The 21,804-nt window shown below is 45.3% G+C and overlaps 1 pseudogene; it reads left to right on the forward strand.

Moving 5' to 3' along the window:
- Positions 1–81: 81 nt before the first annotated feature.
- On the forward strand, positions 82–20,587 carry LOC109890437 (kynureninase-like; annotated as a pseudogene).
- The last annotated feature ends 1,217 nt before the right edge of the window (positions 20,588–21,804 follow it).

Raw genomic sequence — 21,804 nt, forward strand, 5'->3', positions numbered from 1 at the left:
GCCAGTCGCCCCGTTGCGATGGACCGTTTTCTGATCAAGAGAAGAGTGCGGGTAGAAAATGAAAATCCAGACCCTGTCTCCGAGGGGCCCAATGAAGAAGAAGAAAGAGAGAGAGAGGAGAGAGAGAGAGAGCAGTTCGTCGCTGCTGGCCACCGCTCCCTCTAATTTAAACCAGTCACCTGTTGAAGAACCAAGGCGCCCTCTTCTTCGGCGTTATCCAGCCACACAAGTTGGACAGCAGGATCGCTACTTCAATCGTAGATGGTACGAGGATTACACATGGCTGGAATATTCTATTTCAAAGGACCGTGCTTTCTGCTTTGCATGCCGCCACTTTCAACGTCCAGGAAACCATGGTGGAGAGAAGGCGGCATTTACCCACGATGGCTACCAGAAAAACTGGACGAAGGGGACAAGTTCGTTCCTGACACACGATGCTAGTGTGGAGCATAAATATGCAATGACAGCGTGGAATGAGTGGACTATTCAGAAAGAGTCTGGCTCAACAATATGCAATGCTCTAAGTGATGGACATTCGAAACTAGCCCGAGAGAACAGAGAGTATATCACATGGCTGTCAACCAGGGAAACTTCCTTGAACTTTTACAGGTCATAGGCAAATTCGACAAAAACAGTTTCACAGAAAATCTCAGATAGTACTAGAAATGCTAAGTACACGCATCATGATATACAGAATGAAATACTGGGTTAAATCCTCGACTGCCTTGTCCATACACGCAGACAGAACCAAGGCCCTGGATGTCCAGAAGATTACGACTCGTTTGCACTGAACCACAACAACAGCCGCATCGTCCTTCTACAAAACAACACTTGGTGAGTAATTGAAAGTCATTTTATTTATTTATTGACAGAGTGCGCCTGTCCGGTGGCGCGAACATGATTCAATCGCGCTGATCTGGATGGAACAAGAAGACTCCAGTCGGCCTATAAGGATTTTTGCAATAGAAATATAATCACTAAGATTGTGATGACAGGCATAGGGTAAATGCACTTCTCGTTGTGGCTGCACTTAGGATATTATTAATTTAATTTCAGACGTTGTGATAGCCATTTCATTATTATTAAACATTATTACTGACATGCTGACTCGTGGTCTTTCAACCAATTAGATACAATACAAGCAACGGTGTTCTTCCCGCCTCAATGACCTCCCGTCACCACGTACCTCTGCCCAATCGAAAGTAGGAACAACATTATTGGTTGTAATGAAAAATAACACGACAGTCTATAAAGGAAGTAGATCTACATAGTGCTTCTTCTTCACCCATATTGTTTACAGTATCGATAATAAAGCTAGAAAATGACATGTAGTACCCTAGACAGGAATTAATGAAGTCAACCTCACCGGTGAGTTTATCTTTGAGGTCAATGATTAGCTAACTTCGGATATTTACAGAGGGGTGAAGAGCACTTGTGAATGTTTCCATTTTAACTCTCAAACTGGTGAAAGAGACTGGGATATATTCAATTGAAATGAGGAAATACTTGCTTTATCTGGTAATTACCTAATTATTTCATTGTTTCTCCACTTTGAATTGTCATAGTTGAATGTATTGAACTTTGGAATGCAGGCAGTGGTTTCGTGAGTGCGTAAATGTAATTTAGCCAACTTGTCAAAATATTTGAGGTGGGTATATAGCCTGTGTCGATAATATACATACTGTAGGACTAGATTTGTTTGAGAACTATTTGTAAATTGCATATTACTCTAAATCATTTTCCTTTTTTCAACTTCAGTAATGGACCCATTTGACGTCAACTCTCCGCGCAAGATTCTGGAGCGTGTCTCTACTCTGCTGGGATGCAGCCAGACATCGAATGAAGTAGCCACATATCTGGACAATCACGACGAACTAAAGCATCTACGTGAACAGTTTCTATTACCAAAAGTTGCAGAACTCCCTCCTTGTAAGTAAGTGGTGGACTAATAACTGGAAGGTTGCAAGTTCAAACCCCCCAGCTGACAAGGTACAAATCTGTCGTTCTGCCCCAGAACAGGCAGTTAACCCACTGTTCCTAGACCATCATTGAAAATAAGAATTTGTTCTTAACTGACTTGCCTAGTTAAATAAAGGTAAAAAAAAATATGTGGACAGTATGTACAGTATGGCCCAGCGTCGTCCGGGTTTGGCCGGGTTAGGTCGTCTTGTAAATAATAATTTGTTCGATATCACGCTGAAATCAATAGAACAGGGGGCAAACGTTTGGGAGTAGCGCTGTTTAAACTAACACGACTCAAAGGCCACACGGAAACTTAACCTATACCTGGTTGGTTACACAAGAACGTGTACAGGGCTTATACCTATGTTTTGCAATGGCCGGATGTTGATTTTAGGAGGCTGCCACCGTGGAAAAGGGTAATAAACAATTCAAATACTTTTTCTGTTAACTTTAAGGAATCACGACCCAGCATAGGATATCAACTAGAGGTCGACCGATTATGATTTTTCAACGGCGATACCGATTATTGGAGGACCAAAAAAGCCAATACCGATTAATCGGCCGATTTTTTTGTTGTTATTATTATTTTTATTTTTTTTTATTACATTTGTAATAATGACAGTTACAACAATACTGAATTAACACTTATTTTGACTTAAGATAAAACATCAATAAAATCAATTTAGCCTCAAATAAATAATGAAACATGTTCAATTTGGTTTAAATAATGCAAAAACAAAGTGTTGGAGAAGAAAGAAATGTGTGCCATGTAAAATATGTGCCGTGTAAAAAAGCTAACGTTTAAGTTCCTTGCTCAAAACATGAGAACATATGAAAGCTGGTGGTTCCTTTTAACATGGGACTTCAATATTCCAGGGTAAGAGGTTTTAGGTTGTAATTAATATAGTATTTATAGGACTATTTCTCTCTATACCATTTGTATTTCATATACCTTTGACTATTGGATGTTGTTATATCAAATCAAATCAAATTTATTCATGTAGCCCTTCGTACATCAGCTGATATCTCAAAGTGCTGTACAGAAACCCAGCCTAAAACCCCAAACAGCAAGCAATGCAGGTGTAGAAGCACGGTGGCTAGGAAAAACTCCCTAGAAAGGCCAAAACCTAGGAAGAAACCTAGAGGAACCAGGCTATGTGGGGTGGCCAGTCCTCTTCTGGCTGTGCCGTGTGGAGATTATAACAGAACATGGCCAAGATGTTCAAATGTTCATAAATGACCAGCATGGTCCAATAATAATAAGGCAGAACAGTTGAAACTGGAGCAGCAGCACGGCCAGGTGGACTGGGGACAGCAAGGAGTCATCATGTCAGGTAGTCCTGAGGCATGGTCCTAGGGCTCAGGTCCTCCGAGAGAGAGAAAGAAAGAGAGAATTAGAGAGAGCACACTTAAATTCACACAGGACACCCAATAGGACAGGAGAAGTACTCCAGATATAACAAACTGACCCTAGCCCCCGACACAAACTACTGCAGCATAAATACTGGAGGCTGAGACAGGAGGGGTCAGGAGACACTGTGGCCCCATCCGAGGACACCCCCGGACAGGGCCAAACAGGAAGGATATAACCCCACCCACTTTACCAAAGCACAGCCCCCACACCACTAGAGGGATATCTTCAACCACCAACTTACCATCCTCCTGAGACAAGGCCAAGTATAGCCCACAAAGATCTCCGCCAACCCAGACAGGAAGATCACATCAGTGACTCAACCCACTCAAGTGACGCACCCCTCCTAGGGACGGTATGAAAGAGCCCTAGTAAGCCAGTGACTCAGCCTCTGTAATAGGGTTAGAGGCAGAGAATCCCAGTGGAAAGAGGGGAACCGGCCAGGCAGAGACAGCAAGGGCGGTTCGTTGCTCCAGAGCCTTTCCGTTCACCTTCACACTCCTGGACCAGACTACACTCAATCATATGACCCACTGAAGAGACGAGTCTTCAGTAAAGACTTAAAGGTTGAGACCGAGTTTGAGTCTCTCACATGGGTAGGCTGACCATTCCATAAAAATGGAGCTCTATAGGAGATAGCCCTGCCTCCAGCTGTTTGCTTAGAAATTCTAGGGACAATTAGGAGGCCTGCGTCTTGTGACCATAGCGTACGTGTAGGTATGTACGGCAGGACCAAATCAGAGAGATGGGTAGGAGCAAGCCCATGTAATGCTTTGTAGGTTAGCAGTAAAACCTTGAAATCAGCTCTTGCCTTGACAGGAAGCCAGTGTAGGGAGGCTAGCACTGGAGTAATGTGATCAATTTTTTGGGTTCTAGTCAGGATTCTAGCAGCCGTATTTAGCACTAACTGAAGTTTATTTAGTGCTTTATCCGGGTAGCCGGAAAGTAGAGCATTGTAGTAGTCTAACCTAGAAGTGACAAAAGCATGGATTAATTTTTCTGCATCATTTTTGGACAGAATGTTTCTGATTTTTGCAATGTTACGTAGATGGAAAAAAGCTGTCCTTGAAACAGTCTTGATATGTTCTTCAAAAGAGAGATCAGGGTCCAGAGTAACGCCGAGGTCCTTCACAGTTTTATTTGAGACGACTGTACAACCATTAAGATTAGTTGTCAGATTCAACAGAAGATCTCTTTGTTTCTTGGGACCTAGAAAAAGCATCTCTGTTTTGTCCGAGTTTAAAAGTAGAACGTTTGCAGCCATCCACTTCCTTATGTCTGAAACACATGCTTCTAGCGAGAGCAATTTTGGGGCTTCACCATGTTTCATTGAAATGTACAGCTGTGTAAATTTTTTATAGGCACTATAGTATTGCCAGTGTAACAGTATAGCTTCCGTCCCTCTCCTCGCCCCTACCTGGGCTCAAACCAGGAACACATCGACAACAGCCACACTCAAAGCATCGTTACCCATCACTCCACAAAAGCCCTTGCAGCGCAAGGGGGATAACTACTCCAAATCTAAAAGCGAGTGACGTTTGAAACAGTATTAGCGCACACCTAGCTAACTAGCTAGCCATTTCACATTGGTTACACCAGCCATTAGGCTGATAGGCTTAAAGTCATAAACAGCGCTGTGCTTGCGAAGAGCTGCTGGCAAAACGCACAAAAGTGCTGTTTGAATGAATGATTACGGGCCTGCTGCTGCTCAGTCAGACTGCTCTATCAAATCAGACTTAATTATAACATAACACAATACGAGCCTTTGGTCATTAATATGATCGAATCCGGAAACTATCATTTCGAAAACAAAATGTTTATTATTTCAGTGAAATACGGAACCGTTCAGTATTTTATCTAACGGGTGGCATCCCTAAGTCTAAATATTCTTGTTACATTGCACAACCTTCAATGTATGTCATAATATGTACAATTCTGGCAAATTAGTTTGCAATGAGCCAGGCAGCCCAAACTGTTGCATATACCCTGACTCTGCGTGCAATGAACGCAAGAAATGACAATTTCACCTGGTTAATATTGCCTGCTAAACTGGATTAGTAGTTATAACTAGTGATTATGATTGATTGTTTTTTTATAAGATAAGTTTAATGCTAGCTAGCAATTTACCTATGCTTATACTGCATTCGCGTAACAGGCAGGCTACTCGTGGAGTGCAATGGTTAGAGCGTTGGACTAGTTAACTGTGCGGTTGCAAGATTGATACCCCTGAGCTGACACGGTGAAAATCAGTCGTTCTGCCCCTGAACAAGTGTAATGGTTTTCTAGGTGTGGTGAAGGAGAGTCGGACCAAAACGCAGCGTGTAGATTGCGATCCATGTTTAATCAAACAAACGTAAAACAAACACTACAAAAACAATAAACCGAAACAGCCTATACTTGTCAACTAACACAGCGACAGGAACAAAGACACTAAGGACAATCACCCACGACAAACTCAAAGAATATGGCTCCCAATCAGAGACAACGATAAACACCTGCCTCTGATTGAGGACCACTCCAGACAGCCATAGACTTTGCCAGATAGCTAGCTACAATCCCAATACAATCCAATACAATCCCAATACATACACACCAAAACCCCAAGACAAAACACACCACAATACAAAAACCCCATGCCACACCCTGGCCTGACCCAATACATGAAGAAAAACACAAAATACTTAGACCAGGGCGTGACAGAACCCCCCCCCCCCCCCTAAGGTGCGGACTCCCGAACGCACCTCAAAACAATAGGGAGGGTCCGGGTGGGCGTCTGTCCATGGTGGCGGCTCCGGCGCGGGACGTGGAACCCACTCAGTCAATGTCTTTGTCCCCTCTCCTCGCGTCCCTGGATAGTCCACCCTCGCCGCCGACCGTGGCCTAGTAGTCCTCACCCAGAACCCCACTGGACTGAGGAGCAGATCGGGACTGATGGACAGCTCGGGACTGATGGACAGCTCGGGACTGATGGACAGCTCAGGACTGAGGGGAAGCTCGGGACTGAGGGGAAGATCGGGAGTGAGAGTAAGCTCGGGAGTGAGAGTAAGCTCGGGAGTGAGAGTAAGCTCGGGAGTGAGAGTAAGCTCGGGAGTGAGAGTAAGCTCGGGAGTGAGAGTAAGCTCGGGAGTGAGAGTAAGCTCAGGAGTGAGAGTAAGCTCAGGCAGGTAGGTAGATCTACCAGATCCTGGCTGGCTGGTGGTTTCAGCAGATCCTGGCTGACTGACAGATCCTGGCTGACTGGCGGATCCTGGCCGACTGGCGGATCTGGAAGAGTCTGGTTGACTGGCAGATCTGGAAGAGTCTGGCAGATCTGGAAGAGTCTGGTTGACTGGCAGATCTGGAAGAGTCTGGTTGACTGGCAGATCTGGAAGAGTCTGGGTGACTGGCAGATCTGGAAGAGTCTGGCTGACTGGCAGATCTGGGAGAGTCTGGCTGACTGGCAGATCTGGAAGAGTCTGGCTGACTGGCGGATCTGGAAGAGTCTGGCTGACTGGCGGATCTGGAAGAGTCTGGCTGACTGGCGGATCTGGAAGAGTCTGGCTGACTGGCGGATCTGGAAGAGTCTGGCAGATCTGGAAGAGTCTGGCGGATCCTGGCAGACTGAAAGATCTGGCTGCTCCATGCTGACTGGCGCCTCTGGCTGCTCCATGCTGACTGGCGGCTCTGGCTGCTCCATGTAGGCTGACAGCTCTGGCGGCTTCTTACAGACTGACAGCTCTGGCGGCTCCGTGCAGACTGGCAGCTCCTTGCAGACTGACAGCTCCTTGCAGACTGACAGCTCCGTGCAGACTGACAGCTCCGTGCAGACTGGCAGCTCCGTGCAGACTGGTAGCACCGTGCAGACTGGCAGCTCCTTGCAGACTGGCAGCTCCGTGCAGACTGGCAGCTCCGTGCAGACTAGCAGCTCCTTGCAGACTGGTGGCACGGGCTGCTTCATGCAGACTGACGGCTCTGGATGCTCCATGCAGACTGACGGCTCTGGCTGCTCCATGCAGATTGACGGCTCTGGCTGCTCCATGCAGACTGACGTCTCTGGCTGCTCCATGCAGACTGATGGCTCTGGCTGCTCCATGCAGACTGACAGCTCTGGCTGCTCCATGCAGACTGACGGCTCTGGCTGCTCCATGCAGGCTGACGGCTCTGGCTGCTCCATGCAGGCTGGCAGCTCTGGCTGCTCCACGCAGGCTGGCAGCTCTGGCTGCTCCACGCAGGCTGGCAGCTCTGGCTGCTCCACGCAGGCTGGCAGCTCTGGCTGCTCCACGCAGGCTGGCAGCTCTGGCTGCTCCACGCAGGCTGGCAGCTCTGGCTGCACTGAACAGGTGGGAGACTCCGGCAGCGCAGGAGAGGAGAAAGGCTCTGGCTGCGCTGAACAGGCGGGAGACTCCGGCAGCGCAGGAGAGGAGAGAGGCTCCGGCAGCGCTGGAGAGGCGAGGCGCACTGTAGGCCTGATGCTGGTACTGGTGGTACTGAACCAAGAACACGCACAGGAAGCCTGGTGCGGGGAGCTGCTACCGGAGGGCTGGAGTGTGGAGGTGGTACTGGATAGACCGGACCGTGCAGGCGCACTGGAGCTCTTGAGCACCGAGCCTGCCCAACCTTACCTGGCTCGATGCCCACTCTAGCCCGGCCGATACAAGGAGGTGGAATATACCGCACCGGGCTATGCACCCGCACTGGGGACACCGTGCGCACCACTGCATAACACGATGCCTGCCGGTCTCTCTAGCCCCCCGGTAAGCACAGGGAGTTTGCGCAGGTCTTCTACCTGGCGTAGCCATACTCCCTGTGAGCCCCCCCCCCCCAAGAAATTTTTGGGTCTGACTCCCGGGCTTCCTTGCCAACCGTGTTCACTCGTATTGTTCCCACTATTGTTTTCACTATATATTTTACCTCTTGGGGATGTTATTCGAAAACATAATGTAAACTTTCACTGCTATGCGGATGACACACAGCTGTACATTTCAATGAAAAATGGTGAAGCCCCAAAATTGCCCTCGCTAGAAGCATGTGTTTCAGACATAAGGAAGTGGATGGCTGCAAACTTTCTACTATTAAACTCGGACAAAACAGAGATGCTTGTTCTAGGTCCCAAGAAACAAAGAGATCTTCTGTTGAATCTGACAATTAATCTTAATGGTTGTACAGTCGTCTCAAATAAAACTGTGAAGGACCTCGGCGTTACTCTGGACCCTGATCTCTCTTTTGAAGAACATATCAAGACCATTTCGAGGACAGCTTTTTTCCATCTACGTAACATTGCAAAAATCAGAAACTTTCTGTCCAAAGATGATGCAGAAAAATTAATCCATGCTTTTGTCACTTCTAGGTTAGACTACTGCAATGCTCTATTTTCCGGCTACCTGGATAAAGCACTAAATAAACTTCAGTTAGTGCTAAATACGGCTGCTAGAATCCTGACTAGAACCAAAAAATTTGATCATATTACTCCAGTGCTAGCCTCTCTACACTGGCTTCCTGTCAAAGCAAGGGCTGATTTCAAGGTTTTACTGCTAACCTACAAAGCATTACATGGGCTTGCTCCTACCTATCTCTCTGATTTGGTCCTGCCGTACATACCTACACGTACGCTACGGTCACAAGACGCAGGCCTCCTAATTGTCCCTAGAATTTCTAAGCAAACAGCTGGAGGCAGGGCTTTCTCCTATAGAGCTCCATTTTTATGGAACGGTTTGCCTACCCATGTCAGAGACGCAAACTCGGTCTCAACCTTTAAGTCTTTACTGAAGACTCATCTCTTCAGTGGGTCATATGATTGAGTGTAGTCTGGCCCAGGAGTGGGAGGGTGAACGGAAAGGCTCTGGAGCAACGAACCGCCCTTGCTGTCTCTGCCTGGCCTGTTCCCCTCTTTCCACCGGGATTCTCTGCCTCTAACCCTATTACAGGGGCTGAGTCACTGGCTTGCTGGGGCTCTCTCATGCCGTCCCTGGAGGGGGTGCGTCACCTGAGTGGGTTGATTCACTGTTGTGGTCATCCTGTCTGGGTTGGCGCCCCCCCCTTGGGTTGTGCCGTGGCGGAGATCTTTGTGGGCTATACTCAGCCTTGTCTCAGGATGGTAAGTTGGTGGTTGAAGATATCCCTCTAGTGGTGTGGGGGCTGTGCTTTGGCAAAGTGGGTGGGGTTATATCCTTCCTGTTTGGCCCTGTCCGGGGGTGTCCTCGGATGGGGCCACAGTGTCTCCTGACCCCTCCTGTCTCAGCCTCCAGTATTTATGCTGCAGTAGTTTGTGTCGGGGGGCTGGGGTCAGTTTGTTATATCTGGAGTACTTCTCCTGTCCTATTCGGTGTCCTGTGTGAATCTAAGTGTGCGTTCTCTAATTCTCTCTTTCTCTCTCTCGGAGGACCTGAGCCCTAGGACCATGCCCCAGGACTACCTGACATGATGACTCCTTGCTGTCCCCAGTCCACCTGGCCATGCTGCTGTTCCAGTTTCAACTGACCTGAGCCCTAGGACCATGCCCCAGGACTACCTGACATGATGACTCCTTGCTGTCCCCAGTCCACCTGGCCATGCTGCTGCTCCAGTTTCAACTTCCACCTGACTGTGCTGCTGCTCCAGTTTCAACTGTTCTGCCTTATTATTATTCGACCATGCTGGTCATTTATGAACATTTGAACATCTTGGCCATGTTCTGTTATAATCTCCACCCGGCACAGCCATTCCGATTAATCGGTCGACCTCTAATATCAACAGTACAAAACTAAAGACTGATATGTTTTAAGCAATTGATTTTGTGTCATTGACTTTAGAACTGTTACACTAACATCACCAATCTGAGGTAAAAAAGCACGTGGAATTCCCTCCAATTCGATGCGGTCAAAACGTCAGCTTGCGCACTAATAGCGTTTCAATCGGTGACGTCACTCGCTTTTAGATTTGGAGTAGTTGTTCCCCTTGATCTGCAAGGGCCGAGGCATTTGTGGAGCGATGGGTAACGATGCTTCGAGGGTGGCTGTTGTCGATGTGTTCCTGGTTCGAGCCCAGGTAGGGGCGAGGATAGGGACTGAAGCTATACTGTTACACTGGCAATACTAAAGTGCCTATAAGAACATCCAATAGTCAAAAGTATATGAAATACAAATGGTATAGAGAGAAATAGTCCTATAATTCCTATAATAACTACAACCTAAAATGTCTTACCTGGGAATATTGAAGACTCATGTTAAAAGGAACCACCAGCTTTCATATGTTCTCATGTTCTGAGCAAGGAACTTAAACGGTAGCTTTTTTTACATGGCACATATTGCACTTTTACTTTCTTCTCCAACACTTTGTTTTTGCATTATTTAAACCAAATTGAACCTGTTTCATTATTTATTTGAGGCTAAATTGATTTTATTGATGTTTTATATTAAGTTAAAATAAGTGTTCATTCAGTATAGTTGTAATTGTCCTTACAAATAAATGTTTAAAAAAATGTCCGATTAATAGTTTTCGGCTTTTTTTGGTCCTCCAATAATCGGTATCGGCGTTGAAAAATCATAATCGGTCGACCTCTAGTCAGTACGAGTAGTTATTGAGTGTAAGGGGACAATTACTTTTTCACACAGGGGAATTGGGTGTTGCATAACTTTGTTAATTAAAGAAAATGTGTATATTTGTATTTATTTGTAAACTCATGTTCATCTTATATTAGTTTTTAGTTGAAGATCTGATAACATTCAGTATAAAAAAATGCTGAAAAAAATAAAGAAGCAAAAATAGAGAAAATCTAAAAGGGTGGCAAATCATTTTTCATGGCACTGTGTAGATAGTACATTATAGGTTTTCAATATATCACAAACTGTTTCTGCATATTGGTTATTGATTTGGACACTTTAAAACTGTCTTGACATTGGGCTATTTATCAATGTCTTGTCATCAAGAAGCAGCGACAGCGTAATTTTCAACGTATGTTTTCGGTATATACAAACCGTTCAAAAGTTTGGGGTCATTAGCCATGTCCAGCTACAATAGTCATTTACAACTTTAACAATGTCTACATTGTTCTTGATCAATTTGATGTTATTTTAATGGACAAAAAAATGTGCTTTTCTTTTAAAAAACACAAAATGTCTAAGTGACCCCAAACTTTTGAACAGTATTGTAAATGGAAATTTCAATATGAATTCTCAATGCTATTGTACTTAATCAGGTAAAAACTGCTGAATGAGTCTGAAAATGTGCTGGGATTTATTTATTTTGATGATACGGTATACCAGAAATCACCAAAAATGGTTTTGCCCTGCCTATACATGTAGGTCTACAAGATCCTACATACAGTGAGGAAACGGCCTGCCTGGTCAGGTATAATGTGGTCGGAAAATATTGCAGCCGGAAGAGAGATGCCTACAAAATTTGGGTTGAGCTGAATAATGGAGATGACAAAGCACTTTCATTTAGCTAAGTGTTTGAAAGTTGAATCATTTTAATGACATATTCTTCAACTGTGTAACAAAGCCTCTTTCTGGGGCCAAGAAGTATGCCGTGATTTGAACAATGCAGGGAAGCTTCTTAGTGAACATGTGTGGATCGATTGTGCTAATGCACTGTTAATGTTACCCTAGCTGACCTTACGCTTGTGGATGGCACCAAGGAATGCATTTACTTTGTGGGGAACTCACTTGGCCTCCAGCCCAAAATGGCCAAGAAGTACATCGACGAGGAGTTGGATAAATGGGCTAAAATGTAAGTTGTTTCCCCCAATGTCTGCTTTATGACACGGAATCAGCTCAGCCCCCCCCCCCCCCCCCCCCCCCGAACCTCTTTCTCTTTTAATGTAATTGTCCTAGCTTTTATCTGTGAAATGTGTATCCTATCCTTGTAGCTGTGAGTATTGTCGTGATGTTCCTCTGTGTTCTGTCTTGCAGGGGGGTTCACGGCCATGTGCAAGGCTCTCGACCTTGGGCCTGGGCGGAGAACAATATAGAGGGACTCATGGCTAATGTGGTTGGTAAGTTCATACAATAACACATGTCCAATGCATTATCAAATACAATGCATTACCATTCGACATTCTATGTTCGTCGTATGATCATAACAGTTAACATGAGCTAGGGCTGAGATGGGGCTATTTAACGATGCAGGTCGGCACCTTTACAGGCTTTTTGCACTGAAGTGCGACCAAAGGGATCCAATACGCGGTCGTCATGGTTCCCTTTTTCACACAGCACCGTTAAAAGCCTGTAATCTCCAGCTCTCACGACATTCATGGTTAAATTGTCAGGTAATTCTGATAGTTAACTATCGTTCTGTCTGACTGTTGATGATTCATGACAGAGACCTCCGATCTGTGACTGGTTTTAAAGGGTAATTGCAGTGAGCAAAGTACAGCCAAACCAAACAACCGAAGGCTGTTATGCTCCTCGGATGTCTTTTTTTGTGTGGAAAATGTAGGTTTTATGATTGCTTAAATGCTATTAGGTAAAAAGGTGTTTTGTAAACTTATGTCAGAGCAATGGGAATTAAATCACACCTGTGTGTTTACTTACGAACAGGGGCTAAAGCTGAGGAGGTTGCCTTGATGAACGGGTTAACGGTTAATCTGCACATTCTGCTGGTAAGATAATGTCAAACTTTTATACATATCTCCAACGTAAACACGCATTATATACCGAGACTTTACATAAACAACATGTTATATATTTGCTTTGCAGTTGTCTTTTTACAAACCTACAGCAAAACGTCACAAAATCCTTCTTGAGGACAAGGCATTCCCCTCAGACAATGTGAGTAATTCCAACGACACATAACTTGTTTTCAACCGACAGGATGTTGGTGTAATGACTGCAGGTCATTTTGTGTTCAAAAGTCATTTGCGTTTCAACCATAATTCATGTTTTTGCCCTAAAAAGACATCTCTGACAGTTGTATAATACGTGAGTGTGCAGGGCCTACTCTTCATCATTTATCCTGTTGTAATAGAATAGTCCACTGTTGTTATTCCCACCACATTGTATCTGTTGTCTCTGTGTTGGTGGAGGAGAGTGGGGGTAAATTGGCCCACTTTTTTAAAATATTTTTTTTACCATGTTCATGTGTGATTTCTTCAGTATGCTGTGGAATGTCAGATCCAGTTGAAAGGATATGACCCTAAGCAGAGCATGCTGCTGATGAAGGCCAGACCGGTAAAATTAGTCTTCATTTTTTTCTTTCTATAATCCCTTTTGGGGCAATAGGACTTAAATAATAACTTTTTTTATTTGCACCTTTTCAAGGTACCTAAGGACATTGAAGTAGAAAGAGTCAAATTGAGTGTTGAGAGAGAGTTTATGAACGGTTATTAAAAGAGACATTTCTATACCCTGACCAACTGTTTTCTACATTTCTATACCCTGACCAACTGTTTTCTACATTTCTATACCCTGACCAACTGTTTTCTACATTTCTATACCCTGACCAACTGTTTTCTACATTTCTATACCCTGACCAACTGTTTTCTACATTTCTATACCCTGACCAACTGTTTTCTACATTTCTATACCCTGACCAACTGCCGTGATTTCTACATTTCTATACCCTGACCAACTGTTTTCTCCCTGTCAGGGCGAGGAGGTGCTGAGAACAGAGGACATTCTGGACACGATAGAAAAGGAGGGAGACTCCATTGCGGTGGTCCAGTGGAGTGCAGTACTACACCGGACAGCTCTTTGATATGGCCACCATCAGCAACGCTGGGCAGAACAAGGTAAAAGGACGACTTTAGAACCCACTCCTCAGTGTCTTTTTCTCACCTGCACTGAGACCCTAACATTTGTGTTTTTAAAGGGGTGGGTCTTTTTGGGAAATGGTATTTCAACTTTTGAATTCATTCTTGATTGTCTTTTAACTACTTCTAAACCCTTTACAAATCACCGTAGAGCAGGGTTCCACAACGCCCCCCTCACCCCCCGCTGTTATACAAACGTATGTGGACACCCCTTCAAATGAGTGGATTTGGCTATTTCAGCCACACCTGTTGCTGACATAAAATTGAGCACACGGCCATGCAATCTCCATAGACAAACATTGGCAGTAGAATGGCCTTACTGAAGTGCTCAATGACTATCATCGTGGCACCGTCATATTTTCTTTACCTCTTTTTCTCACCAATTTCGCGATATCCAATTGGTAGGTAGTCTTCTCCCATTGCTGCAACTCCCGTATGGAGTCGGGAGAGGCGAAGGTCGAGAGCCATGCCTCCTCTGAAACACAACCCCGCCAAGGCGTACTGCTTCTTAAGACTGCTCTCTTAACATGGAAGCCAGCCACACCATTGTGTCGGAGGAAATACCATACACCTGGCGACCGTGTCAGCGTGCATGCCCCCGTCCCGACACAGGCGTCTCCTTTTAACCATTGGACAACCCAGTCAGCCAAACCCTCCCCTAACCCGGACGAAACTGGGCCAATTGTGCGCCGTCTCCTGGGTCTCCCTGTCGCGACACTGCCTTGTATCGAACCCGCATCTGTAGTGATGACGCTAGCACTGCGATGCAGTGCCTTAGACCGATGCGCCATTCGGGAGGCCTAGTTTGTTAAATTTCTGCCCTGCTAGAGCTGCCCCATTCAATTGTAATGGCTGTTATTGGGAAGTGGAAACGTCTACGAGCAACAACGGCTCAGCCGCAAAGTGGTAGGCCACACAAGCTCACAGAACGGGACCGACGAGTGCTGAAATGCGTAAAAATCATCTGTCCTTGGTTGCAACACTCACTACCAAGTTCCAAACTGCCTCGTCAGCACAATAACTGTTTGTCAGGAGCTTCATGAAATGGCTTTCCATGGCCAAGTAGCAGCACAAAAGCCTAAGGTCCCCATGCGCAATGCCAAGCGTCGGCTGGAGTGGTATAAAACTCACTGCAGTTGGACTGCGTGAGAACGCGTTCTCTGGAGTGATGAATTACGCTTCACCATCTGGCAGTCCGACGGACGAATCTGAGTTTGGCAGATGCCAGGAGAACACTACCCGCCCCAATTCTTTTAATGTTTTTGTCAAATATTATCTCTATTTGGGCTTCTTGCGGTCAATTTGTAGTCTACAAATTATTTGTAATTATTTTCCGATCAATGAAAAAATTGGCCTGCGGCTGAATCTATTTTATGGTCCCATGCCTTCTTAGAGGGTACTCCAACATGATCTGGATGGTGTTTTATGTAGGTTCAATTTAGACGGTCAAGAGAGGAACACTGCTCTCTGGCGTCAACTGTGATACTGTCACTACATTGCGACAGAGAAGTGAAGTCTTTGTTTATAATCCGTGGTTAAATTGGGCTGGAGTCTCTCCCACCTACCTCCCTTCTAGATTCTATTTTTAAACCCTCATATCAAAGGAGGCATAAGCTTTGTCTATACGTTATTAAACTCGCACAATCTGGACTTCCTGAACTCTTTGAAGAACCAATGGGAAGAGGATTTAGGTGAACAACTTTCAGACAAAACTTGGCAGAGTATGCCTCGAGAATACATTCTTCATCTATATGTCTAAGACCTGCTGTAATTCAATTTAAAACAGTTCATCGGCTGCATTGGTCAAAGGCAAAATCATCCAAGATTAGACCAGAAATAGATCCCACTTGTGACCGATGTAAGCAGGCTCCTGATACTTTATTACACGTTTTGGGCAGGCCCGAAATTGACATTTCTGGATATCAATTTGAGAGACGTTTTCTAAGATACTGGAGAGACCTATAGAACCTTCTGTCTTTTTTTGCATTATTCAGAGTGGCACCACAGGAGGCCCCACAGGAGGCCCATCGAAACAGTTCTATGGAGTGGCACCACAGGAGGCCCCTCAAAACAGTTCTATGGAGTGGTACCACAGGAGGCCCCTCTAAAAAGTTCTATTACTTTTCTTCTAGCTAGACGTCATCTACTATTTAAGTGGAAGGATGGGTTTCCTTCTACTTTTAAACATTGGATAAAGGAAGTTATGCAACATCTCCAGCTAGAGAAAATATGCTACTCCGTTAGGGGATCTGGAATTACATTTTCGAAAATCTCGCAACCTTTCCTATCTTTTGCAGAAGACATGGACCAGCTAATTTCACCCAGTTAACTCCATAAACCAACCCAAATTAGAATTTGTATAATTATTTAATAGTTTTTTCTTAGCTCTTTGTATTTTTTTTTTTACGATTTGATTATATTACTCATTGTATATCATGTCTGGTTTTGGGGTGGGGCTCTGTTAGAGCATGTGGTGGGTTTGATTTGGTGTGTGTTCTGCCCTCTACTTGTTCTGCCTGTTATCTGTAGAATCATAAAAAAATGCCAAATGAAAAAAAAACTGGTCTGAAGCTACCAGGAACCGGGTTCCTGCACATTGGGTCAAAAGGAGAAACAGACAGAGCCGAACTCCAGCAATTTTAAGGTTTTGAAGAAAACAATAGGAGAAACCAAGGATAGGGTTAGGATTGAACGTGTCGTTGAGGTTAGGGTTATGCAAAGTTTGGCTTAGGGTTGTGGTTGAGGCTAGGGTTGAACTGGGATGTGGACATGAAGCTAGGGTTAGGGTTGAACTGGGATGTGGACATGAAGCTAGGGTTAGGGTTGAACCAAGATGTGGATATGAAGCTAGGGTTAGGGTTGAACCAGGATGTGGACATGAAGCTAGGGTTAGTGTTGAATCAGGATGTGGATATGAAGCTAGGGTTAGGGTTGAACCAGGATGTGGACATGAAGCTAGGGTTAGGGTTGAACTGGGATGTGGACATGAAGCTAGGGTTAGGGTTGAACCAAGATGTGGATATGAAGCTAGGGTTAGTGTTGAACCAGGATGTGGACATGAAGCTAGGGTTAGTGTTGAACCAGAATGTGGACATGAAGCTAGGGTTAGGGTTGAACCAGGATGTGGACATGAAGCTAGGGTTAGTGTTGAACCAGAATGTGGACATGAAGCTAGGGTTAGGGTTGAACCAGGATGTGGACATGAAGCTAGGGTTAGGGTTGAACTGGGATGTGGACATGAAGCTAGGGTTAGGGTTGAACTGGGATGTGGACATGAAGCTAGGGTTAGGGTTGAACTGGGATGTGGACATGAAGCTAGGGTTAGGGTTGAACTGGGATGTGGACATGAAGCTAGGGTTAGGGTTGAACTGGGATGTGGACATGAAGCTAGGGTTAGGGTTGAACTGGAATGTGGACATGAAGCTAGGGTTAGGGTTGAACTGGGATGTGGACATGAAGCTAGGGTTAGGGTTGAACCGGGATGTGGACATGAAGCTACGGTTAGGATTTAACCGGGATGTGTACATGAAGCTAAGGTTAGGATTGAACCTGGAGGTGTACATGAAGCTAAGGTTAGTGTTGAATCAGGATGTGGACATGAAGCTAGGGTTAGGGTTGAATCAGGATGTGGACATGAAGCTAGGGTTAGGGTTGAACCAGGATGTGGACATGAAGCTAGGGTTAGGGTTGAACCAGGATGTGGACATGAAGCTAGGGTTAGGGTTGAACCAGGATGTGGACATGAAGCTAGGGTTAGTGTTGAACCAAGATGTGGATATGAAGCGGTGGTTGTGGTTGAGGTTAGGGTTGAACAGGGATGAGAACATGAAGCTAGGATTAGGGTTGAACCAGGATGTGGACATGAAGCTAGGGTTAGGGTTGAACCAGGATGTGGACATGAAGCTAGGGTTAGTGTTGAACCAAGATGTGGATATGAAGCGGTGGTTGTGGTTGAGGTTAGGTTTGAACAGGGATGAGAACATGAAGCTAGGATTAGGGTTGAACCAGGATGTGGACATGAAGCTAGGGTTAGGGTTGAACCAGGATGTGGACATGAAGCTAGGGTTAGTGTTGAACCAAGATGTGGATATGAAGCGGTGGTTGTGGTTGAGGTTAGGGTTGAACCAGGATGTGAACATGAAGCTTGGATTAGGTTTAGAGGGGCTCCTCTGAATTCCTAATTCAGCCTCTATTTATAGTGGATAAAGGCCATTGTATCCATTGTGTATAGTCATGCTTCTATTCTATAATGTTGTTATTAACATTGGCTTTTAAGGTAATGAAGCATGTTATTTAAAACAAAAAAGCATTTTGTCTGACAACAGCTGCTCCAACAGCGTCCTCTGTTGTCAGGGATGTGTAACAATTTGACATGATTGGCTCGCAGGATTTGTCTGCATTCACCTCATGCAAGTGTTGACAAGGAAATATAAATGATGGCACTCAGGAGATGTCAAACCAACTCTCTCACACACACACACACACACACACACACACACACACACACACACACACACACACACACACACACACACACACACACACACACACACACACACACACACACACACACACACAGGGGGAAGCCTTCCCTCTCTGTCACATTTAGCAGGGCAATCAAAACAGCCAGACTTAGAGTCCTAATGATCCACACAATAATACCCCCAATAGGAGTACATTAATCATTTATGAAGTTTATCTTAAAAAGACACGCACACACAAACAAACAGACACGCCGATGAACTGCCTCTGATGCGTCCTGACTGCACAGCTCCGGCCTGCTGCCCTTAGCATCTGGCATGACAGTGCGTTTTTGCTCTTCCCACAGGGCTGCTACGTTGGATTCGACTGTGCACACGCAGTGGGCAATGCAGAGCTGAAGCTGCATGACTGGGGAGTGGACTTTGCCTGCTGGTGCTCCTACAAGGTCAGCATTGGGGTTTGTGTGGAGAAATCAAGGGCAAAATGAACTGCTGGCAGTGGCTTCACTCTGTTTCCTGTCCAACACCTGCTGACACAGGAAGACCACACAATATGTGGGGTAGAAATGGTCTTGTTCTAGCTTAATATTGCCAACAAGGATGGTCTTGCAGTTGTTATCGATGCCCATTTCAAATATTGTAGATTATCCTTGGACTTGAATACTGTAGATAAAAGTTCATTTTTGTATTCACGTGTAGTATGTGAATTCTGGAGCTGGTGGACTGGCTGGAGCTTTTATCCATGAGAAGAATGCATGTACAGTCAAGCCTGCGTGAGTATGACGGTGCAGTACAGCTCAGATTTGTGTTCATATTACGTGTGGACTCTTGTTATGTTTTAACTACTTGTTACTTTCTCTCTCAGGCTCACGGGATGGTGGGGACATGACTTGAAAACAAGGTTCCGCGTGGATAATGGTATCAACATATTTGTGATTATGTTCTCATTTTGTTCCCTAGACTGGGACACATTGCAGAATGCTGTTTCGAATTGGCGCTGTCGGTCTCTAAGCAGAGATACCCATGTAGCTTGATTTACACTGACATCTCCTGGTCATATTAGGGTATTACAGAAAACATCCTACATTTTGGTCTTACCATAGAAATGGATCTACTACCTGGTATAAGTGGCTTTCGGCTATCAAACCAACCCATCCTGCTGGTGTGTCCACTGCAAGCTAGTTTAGAGGTGACTGGACCCAGTTTGGGTTTTTCATATCGATTTCATACAGCAAATATTAGAACAAGTTCGTATTCATCTCTCAAATCATGGAATTTCACAAGTGACCTGTAAAAGGTTGTAACTGTTGTTATAACCAGGGTTGGGGTCAATTCTATTCCAGGAAGTACACTGAAATGTAAATTCTCTTCAATGCTTTTCAATTAGGAGAATTTGGAATTGGAATTTTGTTTACTTTCTGATTGTAAATGGGATTGACTCCAGCCCTGGCAATAACTGTTAAGTTGTCAATCTTTGCCATTACGTCCAGGTCTTTGCTATGACCAGTATGGCAGCTCTGAGGAAGAAGTCCAGACTTCTGACGGGTTACTTGGAGTGTCTGATCCAGCACTACTACAACAAGGACGAGGCCTAGCCTCACAAGCCCCACGTCCATATCATCACTCCCTCCCACCCTGAGGAACGAGGATGCCAACTCTCCCTCTCTTTCTCGGTCCCCATCGCAGCCGTGTTCCAGGAGCTGGAGAAGAGGGGCGTGGCTGTGAGTGGCTTCATGTATATACAATAGTAGCACAGTATTGGTGAGTTTCCCCAGATCCATATTAAGCCTAGCCTGGACTAAAAAAGCGCTGTCTAAAATAAATACAAATTCACTTTAAATAAAAGTAGTAATAAGTAGTAAAGTAATAATTAATTGACCATGCTTTTTAGTCCAGATGTGAGCTTACATTTAATTTGGGTATGAAACACAAGCCCTTATCATGTATGCTGAAGAAAATATAAATGCAACTTATGAAGTCTTGGTTTCATGAGCTGAAATAAAAGATCCCGGAAATGTTCCAGACGCACAGAAAGCGTATTTCTCTTAAATGTTGTGCACAAATGTATTTACGTCCTTTTTATAGTGAGCATTTCTCCTTTACCAAGATAAGCCATCCACCTGACAGGTGAGGCATGTCAAGAAGCTGATTAAACAACCGCAGACCACGTGTAACCACCCCAGCCCAGGACCTCCATATCCTTCTTCTTTACCTGCAGGATCGTGGAGAGGGAGAGGGAGGGTGCTGAGGAGTATTTATGTTGGTCAATCAGCCCTTTTGTGGGGGGAAAAAAAACAAATTCTGATTGGTTGGGCCAGGCTCCCCAGGGGCTGTGCCCCTGTCCAGTCACGTGAAATCCATAGATTAGGGTATAATTTAATTGATTTCAAATGACTGATTTCCTTCTATGAACTGTAACTCGGTAAAATCTTTGAAATTGTTGCATGTTGCGTTTTATATATTTGAACAGTATATGGAGCTGCCCTTCAGTGGGCGTAGGAGGGCCAATAGACCAGAGGTGGCAGAACAGAGTCCTCGGGTTGGGGTGTAGGGAATGAGCAGAGCCTGAAGGTAGGGAGGGGCAGTTCCTCTTGCTGCCCTGTAGGCAATACCATGGTCTTGTAGTGGATGCGAGCTTTGACTGGAAGCTAGTGGAGTGTGCGGAGGAGTAGGATGACATGGGAAATCTTGGGAAGGTTGACTGCGGGCTGCAGCGTTCTGGGTAAGTTGCAGGGGTTTGATGGCACAAGCGGGGAGCCCAGCCAACAGCGAGCCTGGATTTGGACCTGCGTGTAGGGTTGTACTCTACGGATGTTGTAGAGCATGAACCTGCAGGTGTGAGCCACTGCTTTGATGTTTGCAGAGAACGACGGTGTCGTCTAGGCTCACGCCAAACTTCTTTGCACTCTGGAAGAGGAACACTGGAGTTGTCAACCATGATGGAGAGGTCTTGGAGCGGGCAGGCCTTCCCCGGGAGGAAGAGCAGCTCTTTCTTGTTTAGCTTGAGGTGGTGGGCCGACATCCAAGCTGATATATCTGCCACGCAACGCAGAGAAGCTTGACGTCACCTGGGTGTCAGAAGGGGGGGGGGGGAGGAGAAAGGTAGTTGAGTGTCATCCACATAGCAATAATAGGAGAGACCATGTGAGGATATGACGGAGCCGAGTGACTTGGTGTATAGAGAGAAGAGGAGAGTGCCTAGAACCGAGCCCCGGGGGACAGTAGTCGTGAGAGTATGTGGTGCA

Source organism: Oncorhynchus kisutch, linkage group LG5 (genome assembly GCF_002021735.2).
Source record: "Oncorhynchus kisutch isolate 150728-3 linkage group LG5, Okis_V2, whole genome shotgun sequence".
Taxonomy (NCBI): domain Eukaryota; kingdom Metazoa; phylum Chordata; class Actinopteri; order Salmoniformes; family Salmonidae; genus Oncorhynchus; species Oncorhynchus kisutch.